This window comes from Epinephelus fuscoguttatus, linkage group LG10 (genome assembly GCF_011397635.1).
Source record: "Epinephelus fuscoguttatus linkage group LG10, E.fuscoguttatus.final_Chr_v1".
Taxonomy (NCBI): domain Eukaryota; kingdom Metazoa; phylum Chordata; class Actinopteri; order Perciformes; family Serranidae; genus Epinephelus; species Epinephelus fuscoguttatus.
Window position 1 is genome coordinate 32,200,182 of NC_064761.1, and position 20,974 is coordinate 32,221,155.

The window sequence follows — 20,974 nt, forward strand, 5'->3', positions numbered from 1 at the left end:
CTCAACAAAGCCCTTAAATGCAAGGGTGTCAAACTCATTTTAGTTCATGGGCTACATGCAGCCCAGTTTAATCTCAAGTGGGCCGGACCAGTAGAACCATTGCATAATAACTTATAAATGATAGCCCCTTCGAACTTCTGTCGTGTCAAGAAGTACATTCTGAAAATGTTCATCCATTTACAAAACAAATGATGAGCAACCTACAATATCCTAAGAAAAGTATGTGCAAATTGACCAGTATGTTTCAGTTTTTCCAAATTCAGTCAGTCTGATACAAAGTATTTTGTACTGAAGCTACTGGTTGACAATATTTTGGCTGCTGGTTTTTCTTTTGGGATGTTTCCATTTGGTCTGAATCGTAATACACAGTTTGAGTGCAACACAATAAGTCCAACATGTCAGGGATTACATGCTTGTATCAAGCAATCTTCTCTGTTTGATCAATAAATGCACCTGCTCTGTAGTTAATCACTGATGAAAAGAGCAAACCAAAACTAGATTATTATGTAACTATGTGAAATCTGACATTATTGTGAGTATAAAATGATCACTGAGGAATATTAATGTTGTGTTCTAAAAGGGAACTCTGGCCCAAATCTGTCATGTCTCTCCAAACAAGGAAGTGGGCAGTGGACCAAAACTCAAAAGTGTGGTTGAACAGATTAATAATGATAATAGAATAATAATGATTACTTTATTTAGGGCACAGAGACTGTTCCAGAGTGTACTACATAAAAACAGACAATCGTCTACGAACAAAAATATGATATAATAAATACAATATATATATATATATAAAAAGACAGGAAATACCCGACACTACATTATGCAGGTTCATAGAAAAAGACATAATTCAATAAACAAGCTGGAGAGCCAGTGGCCCTACAGTCTCGATCAAAAGCTGACTGAGCTGAGGGTTGGCCAAGGTCTGGATAATACCATTTTCTGAGACAAAGAGCCTGCACATTTATTGATATATAGGATTTTGTATTAAGGCAGGGCAGGGAGGCACATCAACATTTACAAAACATTTGGCTGGCACTGCACCATCATGGAAGTTTAAGAAGCAGTCTCATTCTATCGTTACAAGCCACATTAGGTCATTGCATGTCCTCCTGTAGGAGCGCCACAAGTGGGCAGTATATAGCAGGGTACTTGATTAAAATGTGAGGACCAATCATCAACTGAGTACTAATGATAAAGAAAATACCAAGAACAGTATATTTTCAATATTAAAAATGGGAGGATTCATTTTGTGAGGGCTAGAGATGCCGCAGAGGACTGGTGCATTGCATTGGTCCCCTCCACTAGAGACACGAAGGTAGTGGAGGTCTTTTATTTTGACAAGTTTAAAGACCTATACACCATAAATCAATGCAGAAAAGGCACCAGAATCAAGTGTTTGATGCTTAAAATTTTCTGACAGATTGACTCCCTGACCCAGTGTTAGACATGTGTCCCCAATGTTGAAACAAAACCTTCACTTTTGATTGCCATCAGATATTATGTGGTGTTGGTCTTGAACTTTTTTTGATTTTCTCAACAAGTAGAACATCAAGATAGTATACTTAATGCACATATCTGCAAGGGTACTTAAACCAGTCAGGAAAAGAAATGGAAAGAAAAATAAAACACAAATGGGTGATGATTACAGAGGGTTTGTGTGCTGTAGTGAGCTGTGGGTCTACAGGTTAAACTAGACAAAACAGAAAGAAATATTGGTCCTTTCACTTTGCTTCTGGAGTCTGTCTCAAGATTCTTAAAAAAAAGTAGGTATTCTACGAATAGTATCCAGTATGGCCTTCCACAGTTGTTGCTCCTCATTATAAACATCAGAAAGGTTAGGCTGCTCCCTCCATGGAGATCATCTCCAGAAATGACTGAGGCCAAAGTTCCTCTTTCATCTGGGCTGCATAAGTCTTTTAGCGGTCATGCATCCAGTTGTTAAAATTTGTGTATTGTGTTTCGATCAGTTTCCTTTAACAGTATAATTGAAAAGACATAATGCTGGGTCACAGTGAACAGTGTAGCCAATATTTTTTCCCAGGAATTGCGTAACATTTCCCCAGAGGCACTCCATTGTTCTACTGACGATTTGTTGATCAGTTTGTATAATTTTGATGCATTTTTGTCTTTCTGTCGGACCACTGATTTTTTTTTTTTTTTTGGGGGGGCATTTTTTAGCCTTTATTTGACAGGACAGACAAGTGTGAAGGGGGACGACATGCAGCAAAGAGCCACAGGCTGGAGTTGAACCTGGGCCGCTGCAGCAACAGCCTTGTATATGGGGCGCCTGCTCTATCCACTGAGCCACCGACGCCCCTGACCACTGATTTTTTTTAGTTTAGTCTCAGTTTCTTTTATCTTGGGTATGGTTACAGCTTTCCCTAAATATCTGGTCAATTGTGATCTTATTTGTGAATATTTAAGAAAATCCTTCTTAGCAATTCCATGTGCAGCTTTAAGCTGATCAAAAGTTCTCTTTTGCTTGATTTGTTTCCCCCAGCAGATGGTGCCCTAGCTTCACTTCCAGAAACTCCAGCTTTCAGCTCACAAGCACCATAAAACAAAGGTAACACTCAGCTGTGTTATCGAGATAATCATTTCACCCTATACCGAATTAAACAGTGATTATGTTCCACTCAAGAGGTTAACTTTACATTTCTTCCCGGGCTCTATTAGGGTAAGAGAAAGCCCTTTATGTCTTCTTTATTCATGCTGGATTTTATGTGCCATTAGCGTCCAATTAAACTACCCCAACTAAAAGACTCTTGTGTAGATTTAATTGAACCTGATGTACATTTGCTTTATAACCAAGGCTTTCCTCAGCTGTGTGACTGTTAAGTACATATAAAGTGAGGGAGAAACAACAAAATAAGCTGTGTGAAGAGCTTATGGTTTGGCAGAGAGGGAAATCACTGAGGGCTGCTGTTTTGTTTGCCTTCAAAGGATGTGTTTGCTTTAAACTCTGTGTGTCAATAAACAGAGGGACTGACCAAGAGTACCGTTCTATATCAAAAATCATTTTCAAGAATCAGGAAATTTCTTAATTATAACGCAGTCTTCAGGTGAATGGGTTTCCAGTACCCTATGTATATATATATATATATATATATACTACATGTATAGTCTCCATACTGCATAATGACATACCTCCATACATTCAGCAAAACATAGGTTAAACATTAGGAAACTTAATCAACTGCAATTCATTTTTCTGAAGAGGTTTTTCTCTATGACTTCTATTCAACACTCAGGGTTACCTTCAGCTGAAGTTTTCATAACCGTGGAAAATGAAGTATGCCTGCATAATACCCAAGGATGCATGCATCAGGATGGTCCTTGACTAAGATGCTTCCTATGTCACTGATAATAAATTGAATTACTTTACTAGTTTCCTTACAGCACATAGAATGCAGAGTACAAAGTTTTTCTTTGTGGATTGTTGAATTTTACTTATGAAGCGATTACCAAGCTATACCATTTTTTCACCAAAGTTAGTGTGTATGTGGGTTTTTTAAATGTGGGAAAATCATAGACTCTAAGAATAATGAACGTAGCTACCGTGACATCACCTATTGGTTTGCAGATCCCTGTTTTCAAGCCGTTTCGACCGGCACCATCTTGGAGTTTTGGAGCCCCAAGTGACCATATTTGGATGAGAGGACAGAGCTGTGGAAGAGTGAGGGGTGGGTCTGAATGCAAAGCCGAGGACACTGTCCACAGACAGCCTGTCACTCAAAGCAGCCACACGTAACTTAACTACACATAACACATTCATTATTTTTCAAGTAACAAGCACTAAACAATTTAGGGTGGGACAAGAGCCATTGTCCCACAGCGGCAAAGGACCACTGCTTGGGATCAAACCTGGGCCACTGCTGAGGACCAAGCCTACATGAGACACAAACTCTACCTGGTGACGTAGAGATCATCCCAATTATGCATTATGCAATTTAAGCCTTAATTAAACATAAACAGATGGATTATATAAAAATTCACCCCCTGTACAATTGTCATGAAGTTATGTAGACCAAAACCTTTTTTTGTACCAGGCTGGTGACTATGAGGACTGGCTTGCTTCCAGAGCCAGCCTCAAGTGGCCATTCAAAGAACTGCAGATTTTAGCATTTCCATGTTGGCTTCATTTTTCAGCCCTGGAGGTTGCCACTCAGGAAAAACAAGCCTGGTCTGACTCCGAAGTGGTTTAAATCCGACGCTTGGGCAGTGACTTGCAGCGTCAGAAACCAACAAAAAAAGGCGTCCTTTAATATTGGCATGATGCGCTGCCTGTTGCTGTTATAGCCTATAGTTTAATGGTCTGACTGGGGCAGGTAGGAGGAAGGGGTGGTGGATAGGTCCAACAAACACAAACTTTCACCCGGGAGAACAGTGTTCACATCCTGAAAGATTCTAAAGCCAAACCCTGTTCTTTTTTTCCCCGAAACCTAACCATGTGATTTTGTTGCCTAAAACACATGGTTAGGTTTTTTGAAGAAAAAAAATGTCAATTTGCGGTCTTGTACCAACGTAGTGCATTTAACTGTATGTAAATGGTAAATTTCCTGAAATTGGAAGTGTATTTTGAAAGAAGACAATGGATGTAATAGGCAAAACTTGAATGTCAACAACCAACACACCCAGGATACCTTGCACATCGTATGTGGACGTGAAAAGTCCATGACCAAACCTCAATATGTGACGAGGTCAGAGTGAGAATGTGTTGGAAAAAAAAACACTAAAAACTAGAAAAGCACTCAGAGAGTGCATACCTCCGCCAAGTAGGTGATATTCCCTCCCCCTCTACATCAGATTTTGCAGCCTGCATCACAATTAGGTTATTTGCACTACTATCATTATTAGGTTATATAGAGTATGCCTTCACCATGGAGACACTGTAGTGTATTTATTTCGTTTTTATTTTGTACCAACACAGAATATAATGTTTTGGGTTTTTTTCCGCTTTCTTTTTTTTCCAACACAGAGCATTAATTTCAACTTTAGAATTACAACAATATTTAGCAAGTAGAACAAGACGTGCTTTCCGGCCACCAGATGGCGCTATTTTCACCATCTCATTAGAAATTGGAATTGCTGCTGAGGCTGTCAGACGATAGACTTTATTTGTTATTTTATCCACGTTGCTTCAACCGATCATCACCAAAATTGTATCATCTGTTCCTTGTACCATTATCCACCTTTCCTGAAAATTTCATCAAAATCCAATCATAACTTTTTGAGTTATTTTGCAGAAAAACAAACAGACAAACAGACCTCATCAACATCAGACAGACTTTTTCTTAGCAATAGACACTAAAAATAGACTGCCTGTTTTCTTTTTCTTTTTTTTTTTTTGCTGATGAATAATGGTCAGTGGCATGACGGCTCCAGAAAACAGGGTTAGTAAATAGTAGAAAGCAGCATGGAGCCCAGTAATTATGCTACAGGGGTTTCATTTTTTATTGAAACCTATTCTGTCTCTCTTTCACACTTCGTACCTACTAATTTTGAATGATGTTTAAGCATTACTTTGACATATGGAAATTTGTGGTGGCGTGTCATTGTATCATGCCTGAAAAGGGGTGATAATCAACGTGTCCACACAGGCATTGTATTCCCATCACTCCCAATTGGGGACTATCGGAGCAGAAGCTTATAAATATCTGTGACTACTGCAGGTTCATTCGTCCCGGGAATGAATGTTGATTGTAACATTTCCCACTGAAATACAAACGCCAGATGTTGGTGAATGATAGTTGTTTTGGCCAGTGGGAAAGGGGCCTAAAACCACCTTGGTGTTCTATGACATCTGACTATAGTTCAGTTACATTAACCACAATCTTGAAACCAATCAGCTGTTACTCTAAGACAATAAGCCTCTGAGGGCAATATTTCGGGTGACTTCATCTCCCATATGCCATTTTGGCTAATATCTATGAACAGATACCTGCATATGAATGTAGATTCATAAAAAAAGCCAATGTAAACCTGAGTTGTCGTCAGATGTTTGCCGATGGGTCCTAAGATTGCTTTCTGGCCAATGTTCCGCCTCGCCACATGGACTGTTTACCTGTTTCTCAAGCGTGACTGGTCAATACTACTGGGACTACAAACAGACTAAACCAGAATGCTTCTGACACCAAAATCTTGTTCCGTTGCTAACGCATTCTATACCTTTGCAGATATATGTTAATACAGATTATTACCACGTAACACCATCTTGCAGATGTGTCATTTGTAAGTAACAAGTGTCACTAAATCAGCTGAAGCCTTGACTTAACAAATGTTCAAATCATACTTCACCTACACCTTTCATTATAGATAAAAAGCACATATAACTTCCTGCCACAGCAAATCAATATTTGTGAGACATTTCATTGTATCTGTGTGGTGCAGTTGTATGTCAGCTATGTCAATATGGTAGAAATGAACAGGTGGATGAGTAACAAAGACAAGATGATTCAATCCTCATTGGTAAACGGGTGAATGCAAACATTATTGTGTGCACAATGCTGAAGTATTTTTCTTTGCTGCAATGGCAAAGGTCAGATTAATAACATCCTGAGGATTCACACACCACTGTGTGATGAATTGTATAGACAGTGTCACTGAAGCACTCTCTAAAAGGCATTAAATTGTTCGGAGTCATATTCTGGGAGGAGGCTGGGGGTGGGGGGAGAAGATGGGTTCAACAGGAACAGGGCTAGAAAACAATTAAAAATGCACAGAGATGCGCTCAAAAACACAAACAAACAAAGTAAATTGAACAATTTTGACAGTGTTAATTATCTGTGAGAGCAGGAAGTAAACTGTGTAAAATTTTCTCATTTAACGCCATCACACCTGATCTGCTTGTCTAGCCTTGTGCTGTCGCTCTCAGCGTGCTGTCATATCTGAAAACACTCACACAGAATGATTGACAGGGAGAAATGGCAGGCTGCTCAGTCTGAGTAATTGAATATGGATTGAAATGACACCAAATTTTTTAGAGGGGTATGATATTCCCCACAACCGTCCCTGGGAATGTGTCTTGTTAAAATTCAAAGTTGTTGTGCTTACTTTAAGAACAGTCCGTGTTCTGCTGCTACTTTGTGTGACAGAAAGAGACAGAAGTCTGACACACCGTATCCACATATTTGCTTCAGTCTGATCCCCAGAAATGCACGCAGCCCTGGAAGTTTTGTGATTTATCCAGATCCTCCCTCTCTTGTCTTGATCCTTCCCCTCATCTACTCCTCATATGAGAGCCCTGACATCGCACAAACACGTCAGTGGTCTTGCTTTATATTGAGACAAAGTATTTTGAGGAGATATTTTTAATTTGTTTACCGACCGATTGTCAAGGACAGGATTCTGTCCTGGTCGTGGAACAGTGGACCAGCTGTTTACCCTTGCGAGGCTGCTGGAGGGGTCATGGGAGTTTGCCCATCCAGTCTACATGTGCTTTGTGGACTTGGAGAAGTCTTGTGGGGGGTCATGTGGGGGGTTCTGCGGGAATACGGAGTACCGGCTCGCTGCTATGAGCCATCTGATCCCTGTATGACCAAAGTGAGAGCTGCGTCTGCATACTCGGTGTAAAGTCAAACACGTTCTTGTGCGTTGGCCTCTGCCAGGGTTGTCCCTTGTCACCGATCCTGTTTGTGATTTTCATGGACAGGATCTCAAGGTGCAGCCAGGGGGAGGAAGGGGTCTGGTTTGGGCACCTCAGAATTGCATCTCTGCTTTTCGCAGATGATGTGGTTCTGTTAAGATAAGATAAGATAAGATAAGATAAGATAAGATAAGATAAGATAGAACTTTATTAATCCTGAAGGAAATTCAGGGAGTCCGCTACATATACATTCACTCACACAAACATTCATACAGACACAATAAAAAAAATAAAAAAATAAAATAAAAATCAAAACAAACAAAAAAAACCCCTCAATAACACCGTGACCTCCAGCATGCACTGGGGTGGTTTGCAGCCAAGTGTGAAGCGGTCAGGATGAGAGTCAGCACCTCCAAATCTGAGGCCATGGTTCTCTGCTGGAAACTGGTGGATTGCCCCCTCCAGGATGGGAGAGTTACTGCTTCTAGCAAGGGAATTCAAGTATCTCGGTCTTGTTCACGAGTGAGGGTAGAATGGAGCGTGAGATGGATCGGCGGTTTTGGCAGTTAGGCACTGCGCTGGTCTGTCGTGGTGAAGAGGGAGCTGCAGGAAGGCAAAGCTTTCGATTTACTGGTCCATCTATGTCCCAACCCTCACCTATGGTCAAGAACTCTGGGTAGTGACCGAAAGAATGAGATCTTGGATACAAGGGGCTGAAATGAGTTTCCTCCGTGGGGTGGCTGGGCTCAGCTTTAGAGATAGGGTGAGGAGCTCTGACACAGGGAGCTCGGAGTAGAGCTGCTGCTCCTTCTCGTTGAAGCGGTCAGTTGAGGTGGTTCGTCCATCTGATCAGGATCCCTCCAGGGCGCCTCCCGCTGGAGGTGTTTTGGGCACACCCAACTGGTAGGAGGCCCCAGGGCAGACCAAGATCATGTTGGAGGGATTACATATCTCATCTGGCCTGGGAACGCCTCGGGGTCCCCCAGGGGGAGCTGAAAAGCCTTGCTAGGGAGAGGGACTTCTGGGGTGCTTTGCTTCGCCTGCTGCCCCTGCGACCCAGCCCCAGATAAGCTGATGAAAATGGATGGATCCATGGATAGTTTACAGTCAATCTAACTCCTGAAAACAGGGGCAAAATCTCATAACATTGTTTTTATATATGTTTAATGATTTTTTAGGGGAAAACAATACTTAAAGGGAAGAAACTCAGGAGTCACACACTATAACTAAAAGAAGGAAACACAAATGACAAGACATGTTAGTCCCCCACTACATAAACCCCCTTGTAAGAATATTCAAAATATCCAGTCCGATGTAGGACATAAAAGGCTCCGATATTCTATGAAACACATCATCTTTCGAGTGCAGGATACAGCCAAATAATCCAAGGAAATATAGGCTATTCAGGTATGAGCTAATGACATTTCGTTGTAGCTGGGATTCTGTCTGATATCTAGTTCAGACCTGTACACTTTCTTGCAGAGTGTTAGCAGTTTATTGAGTTTACCTTTAAACTTATTCATAATAAAACCACTTGATATACCAAGTAGCATGTATTTTGGATCATTTCTTAGATCAGTGGCTAAGATTTTATTTATCTCCTGTTCTATAAATCCCAAAATGTCTGTATCTTCCGGCAAGACCACAGGCAGTGGGTGAGACTGTCTGTCTCTATTTTGTGTCTTAAACTTAAGGCGTTGGAAAGGGGATATATGAGCTCTGTGTTGAGTTGAATAGCTTTAATTCTATTACTCTCATAGCACTGTTGATTTTATGTGCTTAAGAACCTCAAGATATTTTCAAAACATTTAAATACATTTGTACAATCTTGACTATAAATGTAAGTCAGAGAGAGAGCACCAGCACCTTGTCCCATGGAGCTTCTCCAAGGTATCATTATGGCAAACAGCAAGTATGCGCTATAAATAATACATGAAGCAAATAAACACACATTGTTCGCATCAAATAACAAAGTGGAATCCTGTTGTCATGTAACTGAAATGTAGGACTCATTTTGACAGAAGTGACTCTTTTACAAAACGAGAACAAAAGTATAAATGTTGGAAACTTACATAACTGAACCCCTTAATGGAAAAAAAAAATCAGTTCAGTTCTCAGCAGCTTTCAGTACACTCACACACAGCACCAATGCGTAATGCACAGGAGACATATAGCTAAACAAAGACAGCAAAGACAAACAAAACAAACACAAACACAGCACTTTTGTACCGGGAAAGGTACGTGGTTTATGTGTCTAAAGGGCACTACCTCACCAATACAGTTTCTTATAATGCTCAATGACATGTTTGAAGACATACAGAAAAATAGTAATTTGTGTCTCATGTGGTTTTTGCATGAAACAAATTCAAATATCTTGTTGAAAATTCTTAAAATCACCCAGTCATTTGTAATAGATTTGGAAAGGACACAAATGATCAGAGAACACTTATGTGTTGGTTTGAAGTGCAAAGTACAGACAACATATTCTGTTGGCTCATTTGGAGGACTGTTTGTCAGCACTATTGCCCACAAAAAAACGGAGACACATAAGATGCTATGAAAAGAAGAGATGAAACTAAAGCTACACAGGCTGCAGCCAGGAGACGGTAACACTCTGTTTGACCTAGAACCAGAGAGAAGGGCAAAGCTGTGCAGCAGAGACCAGAATATGTTTGAGTTCAGGCCATCACAGCTGTGTGCAAGCACCTCTTACAAGTAGCTGGAAGTCAGCTAAAGGACAGCTTTGGTAATACCAGAGTCCTTCAGCTGGTGCTACCTCATGTGATCCACGTCCTTGCACTGGGAAAGTAACACATTCGTTGTTTTGCTAGTTGCTCAGTGTTAGCGGGGGATAAGCTCCGGCACCTTGTGCAGAATAAGCTGGTATAGATGATGTGTGGATTCTGTTTATTAAATACATAAACAGATTATTTGAGATTAAACGCTCCATCAGCCAGTGATTTATTTGTTTGTATATGTAATTTGTGGGTTTTTTCCTTGGTATGATGAAGGGGAATGCCGCAGTACTGGATAATGATTGATATATCTAGATGACAAAATATGTAATTTATCAATTAGTTTGAAAATGAATCCTATAAACGACTTGTGGAGGCTTTTGATAACTAAATATATAAATACAAGTATGGTCAAATAAATGAGTAATTCTATAATTCTATAATAAAAGGCTTAAATAAATGAATAAGTAAATAAATGAATGTATAAATGTGTAAATATATAAATATACAAATGAATTTCATATTTATGCACTTGATATCTATTTGTAGATTATTTATTTATGGTAATAATTAAGCATTAAATTATATAATTATTTATTAATTAATTTATTTAAGCACTTTATTATATATGTATGCAGGCCTATTTATGAAATATTAATTTATATAATTGTTTATTTTCTTACTTATTTAAGGATTTCATTGTATAATCATATACTTATGCCTTTATTTAAGTATTTAATTATATAATCATTTATGTTATTTCATTCAATTAGTGACTTGTTTATTTATGGTGACAACTAAGCATTAAATTACATAATAATTTATTTATTAATTAATTCAAGCACTTTATTATATAATTATGCAGGCCTATTTATAAAACATTAATTTACATAAGTATATACTAATGTACTATAATTATTTTTACTCTCTTATTATAATAATATATAAACATATTATTGCATAATCAATGCCTTGACTATTTGATTGAATAGTTATTTATGTATTTATATATTTAGTTATGGCCATTAAAATCCTCCATACACATCAGCACTATAGGCACCACCAGGGATAAATTGTCACAAAGAAACCAACATGGACAGTTGGTATGAAATGAGACGTTAATCAGGTCTCTTGTGTGTCAAAGTCAGACTTTTTGTCTCCCCTAATTGGCTTAAGATGCTTAAACAGTAAACCACTGCTGTCCATTTATTGTCTGGAAAGGACACAGGTCATTTTTCACATATCCCCATGAGATAACCTGTCAGGAAAATGTAAAAATTATTTAAATTATTTATTTTAAGCCATCTTGAGCAAAAGTGCTGTTGTGTTTCTGGAGAGGTCTATCTGGCTGTTTTTACAATAGCATCTTGGTATTTTAAAAAGATAATAAGCAGCTCCACTTCATCAACATGTTGTACCTGTAGCAGTGTGGCAGCTTTCAGTTTAGAGCAGCAGTTCCCCTGAGTTTTAGAGTCATTTACGTAGGTACTCTGGTGTGAAAATTTAGTTCTACTTTCGGCTGCAAGCAACACTACAGTCAAGCGCCCATAAAACTCACTCAGAGAACTCAAACTCAGTCTGAAACTTTGAAAAGATTCAATCAGAAAATACATTTTTGCAACTGTGATGAGTGATAAACAACTCTCTCTCTCTTGGTAATCAGTTATTGTTCATTTTCTTGGCACCTGTGTAGCTCAAAATGAAAGTACAGTCAGCTCGGTTTGGGCAATGTTGGTGTCAGTGCTGCCTGTATTCCCTTTAAAATAATGTTATGTATGCTAATCATCATTTTAGTGAGTAATGACTAAACTGTGCATTACAAAGCCATTGATAAGGATGACCTTTAAGTTGCCAGATTTTCATAACTCCAGTTGGTTGGTGTATATTCATCCTCTCCCAGCAGCTTCCTTTGTAGTATTAGCTAGCCCTTTATTTCATCCTGGCGACCCTTACAGTGGACAGTTGGACCATTTTACCTTTGAAGAAAGGCCTCAGGGCATCAACTGCAGACAGAATGGGGAATCAGTCATTAATAAATGATCATGAATTTCTCTCATTAATTAGCCTTCAGATCTGCAGTTACAAATGTTGGTAATAAATGATTCTTCTCCTATAATAAGCCTGCATGTGAAAAGTTGTAATGTTGATAAATTGTTAATCTATGCATTTTAGATTAATGCTGTCCTCTTGATGAGTTAAAGTCAAAGCAGGTCAAGCACCAGCCACCAGAACAACGTGACAACCCAAAGTGTTAACACTTCACTTCAACCCCCCATTTAGCATTATAAGGCTCTATTTAAACATTCATGTGATATTTTACGAAAAGTTATGCACATGGTTTGGACGATATTTTACGAATTAGTGCCTAGTACCAGTTAGGTGAGGCTTAGGAAAGTAATCATGATTGGGTGACCTCATGTTACAGACTGTGACGACGGGACTACGTAATAGCTCAGTGTTGACTTGTGGTTTCACAAACACTGATCCCCTGGATCAGAGTCCTGTGTCTGATGACCCTTTCATCTTCGACCACCCTGACCACCTCCCTACCCAACTTTGTCAATTTTTATACCGATAAAAATAATGATAATAATAATAATAATGCATGACAATATAATAAAAAAGATTTTACAATGTACAGTGTTTCTTGAAACCTTAAAAGAAAGTGGAACTGAGGATGCTGACAGCTGTTTTGTAAGCCTAAAGAGGAACTCGATGGAATATGTTTTGGTGATCATTGCTTTTTATCTTCTACAGAAGCAGTGATACTGGGCCGCAGTAGGGTGTTGGGTGGCCCCCCAACTGTTTTGTTATACACAATGAAATTTTTTTTTATTGTGTATTACTTTTAGGGTAAATATCTCGGACTTTACCCGACTCAGAATTTGCCTGTCGAATCAGATTCAGCCGTCTAATACGAATATCCAACTATTCATTCTATACTAAATGATTTACAATTTTAAGAAATTCCCATTAAAAGTATCAAAAGTCCAGGCAAGAGGTGCAAAGATAAAATGATTCAAAGATTGATTTAAAACTTAAAATTGAGTTGCAGTGCAGTGCAAGAAATGAATAAATATTTGATTTAATAAAAGGCAGCAGCAAACAGATAAATCTTCAACCTTGATTTAAAAGAAGTGAGAGATGATGCAGACCTGCTGTCTTCTGGGAGTTTGTTCCAGACATGTGGTGCATAACAAATGCTGCTTCTCCATGTTTAGCCAGGGGGACTTTCAGTGTGACAGCAGCATTCACTTAGTATCTTAAAAAAGCTAATGGCGCCAATGACAGATCAGAAATGGGCAACATTTTGGTGACACTAGGTATCAGACAAAAGCCAGAGACATGTCATGTGTCGTATTAAGTATTTGTGAGCTGTAAATTCACCACTTCTAAACAGAGGAGAGAAGATAATGTTATCTCGGAGCCTTAAAGGCCTCTCCTCCTCTGTGCTGATGCATTGTGTCCGCAGCTGTCTGTACCAAAGAGTAGCGGAAGATCAAGAGCGCTCACTCTGTGGCAAAATTTGGGGACCAAAACATCTCTAGAAGTATACTGCACAGCACACTGACTAGCAAACAAAAAACCCTAAAGTAAGGTGCCAGAGTGTATTTAAAAAGCATCAAAGTAGAGCCTGTTTATTGAAAAAATAGTAGAGCATCCTCTAACCCCTCAGCAGATGTCCAGGCTGAGTCCCCAGTGTCCTCAAATCCTAGAAACACCCTTGTTCACACCTGACCTGTGTGAAACTGCTGTAACCAGCCCCTGACCTCTTGTCATTTTGTTAAAGTGGCCCCCGGGCAGAGCAAGGTGAGTATGTCTGTTCTACAGTAACTCCTGAAGCAGTGTACAGTTCCTTCACTTCCATGTGACAGACCTTTGCATCATGTTTTATCTGTTCCACTGAAATCTATGTTTTTACTGTGTTGATTAATGTGTTTAATTACTTGTCATATAAGTTAATCATTTTGGCCACATTTATGAATCCTCTTTCAAAAACTTAGCAGTAGCTTCTCATGAACAGGTGATTTTGGGTAGACTACTGTCCAACCTTAAGTCGCATCAAGAAGCTTTCCTCTGGGAGATAGGCGGCTTTCATCCGACAGCAGTAATCTGTCATGCTCCAGTATTGTTGCTCTCGAATCTCAAACTGAGAGGGCAGCTACGGACTATATCTCTCTTTTTTCTGTCTCCCTCGCACTCACTGAATAAAGCCTCTGTCAACTCTCTCTGTGGCTGATACATCTAAATGCTCACCCTCCTGGATTTCTGACCGAACAGGTTAACATACCATGCGTGTGTTTACTTAGCTGAAGGGTCTTCTCAGCCTTTGAGTCAGGACTCCTGATGGGATTTACGGTGCAGATGAGGTCACAGAAGGTCTGTTTCACTGCATTTATTTGACACACTACATGTGTGAACAAGACATAACAAATATCCAAGGTCAAGAGTAAACATTCAACCTCAGCTTTTAAGCCAACATGGAAAAGAAGTGTTCAGAAAAATGGAAATTTGAAAATTTACAGTTTCATGACAGCTGAGCTGGGGAAGATTATGTGATTGAAAGCTCCAGTACAGCTTCTTAGTGGAATGTGTGGTGATGTAGTTTAGTCTTGATGGATGCATCTGTGTGTCAGAGTAAGTTAATGGTTGCAGCTAATCTTAACCACTTTATATACTGCTGGGTAGCTTAATGTTTTACGATGCATCATCATTTGTTTGCTAACCATTTTTTGTGCTGATAATCTAAAGCTGCAAATGAGCTCCATCTGTAAACAAATTAGGTTGTAGAGGAAAAAGTCGGCATTGTACATTTCTGCAGACCAAGAATATGTTACACTTATGTTGCACTTTTCACAAGTGTCAAATCAACGTCTCTACAGAACTGACTTTGTCACTTGGAGATATGGTGGATGGTGTGACACCTAGGGAAGATGGCTGCCAAAATGCAGACCACTACAGACCAACAAACAGCAAAACCGATTTTGATTTATCGAGGCATTGCTATGTTTCCAGCAGCTTTGTAGCCACCCATTGTGGGTGTTTTGTTGTGACTAGACGCTGTGTTTCCAGCGGCTTTTAAGGCACAAAAAGTTTTATTTGTTGTTGTTTTTCACCAAGACATTACTGCTTTTCATGCCAGGGGTGTGCCCGCCAACCATGTACTTTAAACCAAAACATGACCTTTTCCTAACTGCAACCACATGTTTCTTGTTCCTAAATCTGTCCACACGTAAACCACAGTGTTGTTAAAATACAGTGTCAACACATCCACTGCATAACAATGTGCAAATGTAACATCTTGGGGGTTCACCAACATTTTTTTCTGGCAGTTGACCTAAACTAAACTAGCCTACTGTATCATATCGTTTTGTCACATGATCAAATTGAATCATCAACATACATGTTACCCAACAATCACCATACCTGTTTATGAAAAAAAAAGTAAAAGGCACTATTTTTAATTTAATGCAAGTTCTTCTTTGAACACAGGCGTAGATCTGAGCAGCGAGATCCGAGATAATCCTGTACAGCTGCTCCATCAATTTGACAATTTTGTTTGTCTAAAAACCCAACGACATCTAAAATCAAACAATATCAGTATACACAGATTATGGTTACCTTAGATCATACAGCCCCCCAACCATCCACAGTCATACACTGGAGCTGCACATGAATTTGGGAGTGAAAACGTGATTTTTTTTACATCTTGCCTTAAAGGTCAATACCAATCGTTTTCATTCAATTTAAGTACCATCAATTGCTCAAACTGAGCCTGAATTTAAATTGTTTTATCCCAGATGGTTACCTTGAAAGAATGACTTTAATGCTTGTTTGTGCCTACCAATGTGTCGGCTCCGCTCAGAAACATCATTAATGACAGTGTGAAATTTTATACTACTTGTGCTTACAAATAAATTATTATGCTCTGTTGCAGCAACATCTTTAGTTAATAAACTGACTCATGTTTTAGATTGTTTTCTCTCCCATCAAAATGAATAAGTGCTGTATTGTCTTTTGAGGCATTGGCTTGAAGTGCAGGCTGCAGACAGGAGTGAACAGTCTGCTGGTTTTGCTGTTTTGATCAAAGTCGTCACACAAATCTCGACATTTTTCGTGGGTGTCTGACATCCGCGTCGGACACCCACAAAAAATGCCGTCATATCATGTCAATAGGATATGCAGCCGGGCACTGGTGTGTAACTGCGCCCGATGAATTGGGGGAAACGTCACTGGACAACAACATAAGTAAAGGGAGCGAGAAGTCCGACTAGGGTGGGCAGGACGTGTGGTGGGTGGGTCCAACAATCACTGACTTTTACCTTGGAGGCTGGTGTTTGCTTCCTGTGTAAATGTAAAGCCAAACCCTGTTATTTTTTTCTAAACATAACCATGTGCATTTGTTGCTGAATGAAAAAAAAACATCAATTTGCAGTGTTGTACCAATGTAGTACATTTATTTTGAAAGAAACTGTATGGAAACCGTACATTTCCTGTAAAAATGGAAGTGTGTTTTGATAAGACACACTGCACATAACAGGCTAAAGCTGACACGGCATCCCAGAACATCTACAACAGATGCACCTAGGCTAACTTGCACATCATATGTCAGTGTCGAAAGTCCACGGCCAAGCGACGATATGTGACGAGGTCAGAGTGAGAATGTGTTGTTTAATCCTACAGTACTTCATCTTGAAAACAAAAAACAAAATCCAGGTAAATCCAGGTGTTTTATTGTTTTCTCATAAATGCAGCTGGCTTTGCTCCACTGAAAATCAAATCCACAAAAAACCTTTTATTCATTGCATCTACTTTTTTCTTAACATATAGCCTTTACAGGGCACTGCAGATATAGCACAGATAAGACACAGTGATGTTTACATGACTGAGAGAAGGTGGATTCATCTGTGAGTCTGACTCACTTGAAATTCTACACAGTTCTCTCAGACAAAGCCCTAACATTCTTCTTTCAAAACATCTTCTGTGATTAAAGTAGTCTGACTCACCAGACATAGACTGCGACGATAAGCCTGCCATTAGCCAGTTTTTGAGGCCAGTGTTCTCCTTCCTTTCTGTCATCTGTATGTGACTGTTTTCAAAATCCCCTTCACTACAGAAAACAACGATAACAACCACCTCTGGGCTAACAACCTACACACAAATAATGGCACATTTTAACAAAGATTTGGATTGTGCAGTTCAACATGCCTGCTTTGTTCTTTCAGTGAATTATTGTAAAGATCTACAATGAATTAAACAACTAGTGAATGCACCTCGGAAAAGCCCAGACTCTGTCTCACAGAACTCTCATTGCTCGACGTTGATCCCTTTTCTGACACGGACAGTCAGAGTTGATTTATAAGGGCATCGTCACTGCATCCTGGGCGTAATGCTACCCAAGATGATTGTGATTGGTTTAAAGAAATGCAAACAAGCCAGAGCATTTTTCCCCTACAGCAGAATAATGTGGACCTTTAGACCTTTGCCACTGTGCACTTACACGTACAACGAGGTGGAGGTAGGTCTGGCTAAGCAGGACTTTAATCAAACAATCCAGTTTAGTGGCATTGATGAAGTTATGCACAATCTATATTTCGCTTTTTACCAAGCACATTACTGCATGGACAACACAGGGGGTCATTATCACCGTCACCTCACAGGGAGAAGGTCCAGGGCTCCACAACCTTCTTCCTGTGGAGTTGGCATGTCATTTTTGTGTTGACGTAGGTTTCTCCTGCGAGCTGTGGTTTTATCTCACGGTCAGAATGTCTTCAAACAGACTTCAAACAACCATTTTCATTTCGCTCCCTGATGCACAGAAACCAAACAGTGAGATGGTGTCTGATATAACATGTTGGTTTTTAAGAATGCAGATGTTATCATGGTAAATGTTTTCATGGCAAATCCTGTTGTGGAAATGAAAGAAGATCCAATGCCTGGCAGCGTGGCCTGCTAAGATCAAACATCACCTGGTGGGGAAATGAGGAGACAGAAAAAAGAAAGATGGAGGAAAGTATGGCCAGTACTGTTGTTGGGTCTGGGCGTCTGAGACTTCAGCCCTGAATGTTTTATTAATAGTCCTGGATCTAAATAGACTTAACCCTGAAGTTACCTCGCTAATTCCAAATCCCTCTTTGTAGTACAAGCCTCTGGATCATGATAACGGGATCTAATAATGTGAAAGTCTGGATCCTCTGTGACATTCAAGCAGCACATTTTGTGTGATCGTGTGCACTGTTACTAGTCCATACCCATTATGTACAGCATACCATACCATGACTAACGGCCGGGCTCCACCGGCTGCAAACGTAAGCGTCATGTCAGCGTAGCGTCGCAGCGTATTCATTTGGGCTCCACTGACTGCATATGGAAGCGACACATAGAGAAGCCAGGGTTGTTTACCGTTTGCCGAGCCGAGAGGCTGCATGTAGGCTGCATGAAATGTTAAAGCATTTTCCACCTAAGTTATTACATATTTTTGAGTTATCTACAAGTTTACTGTACTGTTTGTCATCTACTCGCTTTCAAATGTCCGTCACGGACATGGGTAAACATGGGTAAATACATGAAAAAAATCATCACATATCACCTCTGATAATAGTTTATTCATTTAAAAACACATTGTGCTCGTTTAGCACACTATTTCATGTAGTTTTTAATCTGCTGGAGGGTCGCGTAGGGGAGCGTAGTGCAACAAAAATAGAAGAGTCGTTGCGCGACAGGTGGGGGTTGTTGCGCCGCTCCCGTTGCCGGTGGAGCCGCTGTAATTGATTAACAGGGGGGCGAGCTGCTATGGGACTTGCGCTGCAGACGTGTCGCGCCACTGACGTGCCCGGTGGAGCCCGGCCATTGGCCACAGGGGGAGCCACAGTGATCGGTCGCATTTTAGACATTTTAAAGCATGTTTCTGTTGTTATAGTGCCACCCAGTTGCCAATTAGAGTTAAATTTCTCCAGTCACCTTGAGGCGTCCTGTTCCACATATCTACCAAGTTTAGAAAAAATCAATATGGCGGTTAGGCCTAGATAAGAAATTAGCTCTCTAGCGCCCCCATTTTGTTTGATGAGGTCAATAATGGAGGGGTCCCCTCAGATTATGTGTGGTCATACGTCTACAAGGTTGCGTGGTGATGGGTGAAACCCTTGAGATGTTATACACCTTTATGTGATGAGCCACGCCCTCCGCAATATTCATTGCCTTATAGAAGCTCAGTTTTAGGGAACTTTAGATATTGGTCCTTAGATTATGTTCACCAAGTTTCATGCAGATCAGTCAAACTTCCTAGGGAGAGATCGATTTGAAGTGTTTTTCAAAAAATTCAAAATGGCGGAAAATCTATATACTGGAAGTTATGGGTTCTTGGGGCAAATTTGTTCCTCATGAGGAGAGGCATCTCTGTGCAGAGTTTCATGTCTCTACGACATACGGGACACGAGATATGCCCATTCAAAGTTTGCAATTTCAACTGGTTGCTATAGCGCCCCCCTTTGGCCAATTGATGTAATATTGCTTCATTCGCATCCAGAAGGTTTCTCTTGGAAGAAGAGGAATAGAAGTGTAATGTAGCATAAAATGGAAATACTCAAGCCTCAGAATTCTCTAAATTTTAGGGACAGCGATTGCAAATAATTCTGATTCTATTAAAAAACTAATTACTAACAACTTCTTTTTTTTATTTCTAAATTCATAATTAGTCTGGTAAATTAAATGTTTTTAGCAGTAAGTCAGATGCCAGAGTGCATTAAAAATAAAAGCATAAAAATACAGCTTGTTCATAAATAAACATTTCTCGGGGGAGGTTCCCCCTACAGAGGTCCAGGCTAAGCCCCTAGTGTCCTCCAATCCCAGAAACACCCCTGGGGATGACAGAGAAAGAGGAAGGGAGTGAGGTAGGATAATTTAACAGCAGTTAGTGCAAAGCTGTTCAGCCTTGCAGATGCTACCAGTTGCCTGAAGTGTATTGAGGGAGAGGAAGCAGATCGCTGATTAAAGGTAATAGCAGCAGGTGGCAATGGTTGACAGCTTGTGTTTAGTCCCATTTGTCTGTTTTTATTTGTGGGCATTAAGTAACTGAATACAAACAAGCTTAAAAAGGCAATGACATTTTGACAGTGAGCCCAAAAGTTTTAAATGACTACTGACCCAGTTGTGGCAGAACTCTTGAATTTTGTTCACTGTTTTAGTCTCTCTTTCTTTGACCCAACATTACAGCACCTAGCAGTATGCCTGTGATAGCTGCCAGGAGAAGGCGCTGCACTAAACTGCAGTGGCACTTATATCAGCATATGAGGTTCAGTTTTATGGGGCCTGTTACGTATACATCATACGATAGGGAGGTTTGATTAAGGATGAGAAGTCACGGGTGTTGATTTTATTGTGTTTGCGGTGTGTCATCATGATGTAAACAATGCCAACAAGGCTTTTCAGGATCCAAAAACCTGCTTGGATCCAGCATCACGGACAGAAGGTGGCTTATAGAGTGCTGAGGTTAACCATTCACATAGAACTGGAGGCTGCTGACATGCTGACTGTGAGCCAGCTTTTGTTGATGATGAAATGGGCTTCAAAGTCATGCCATGCTGCGTCATCACATCTCCCTGACCTGATTTTTTTAAAGGTCCTCATGCTTGTATTAACTCTTACACTG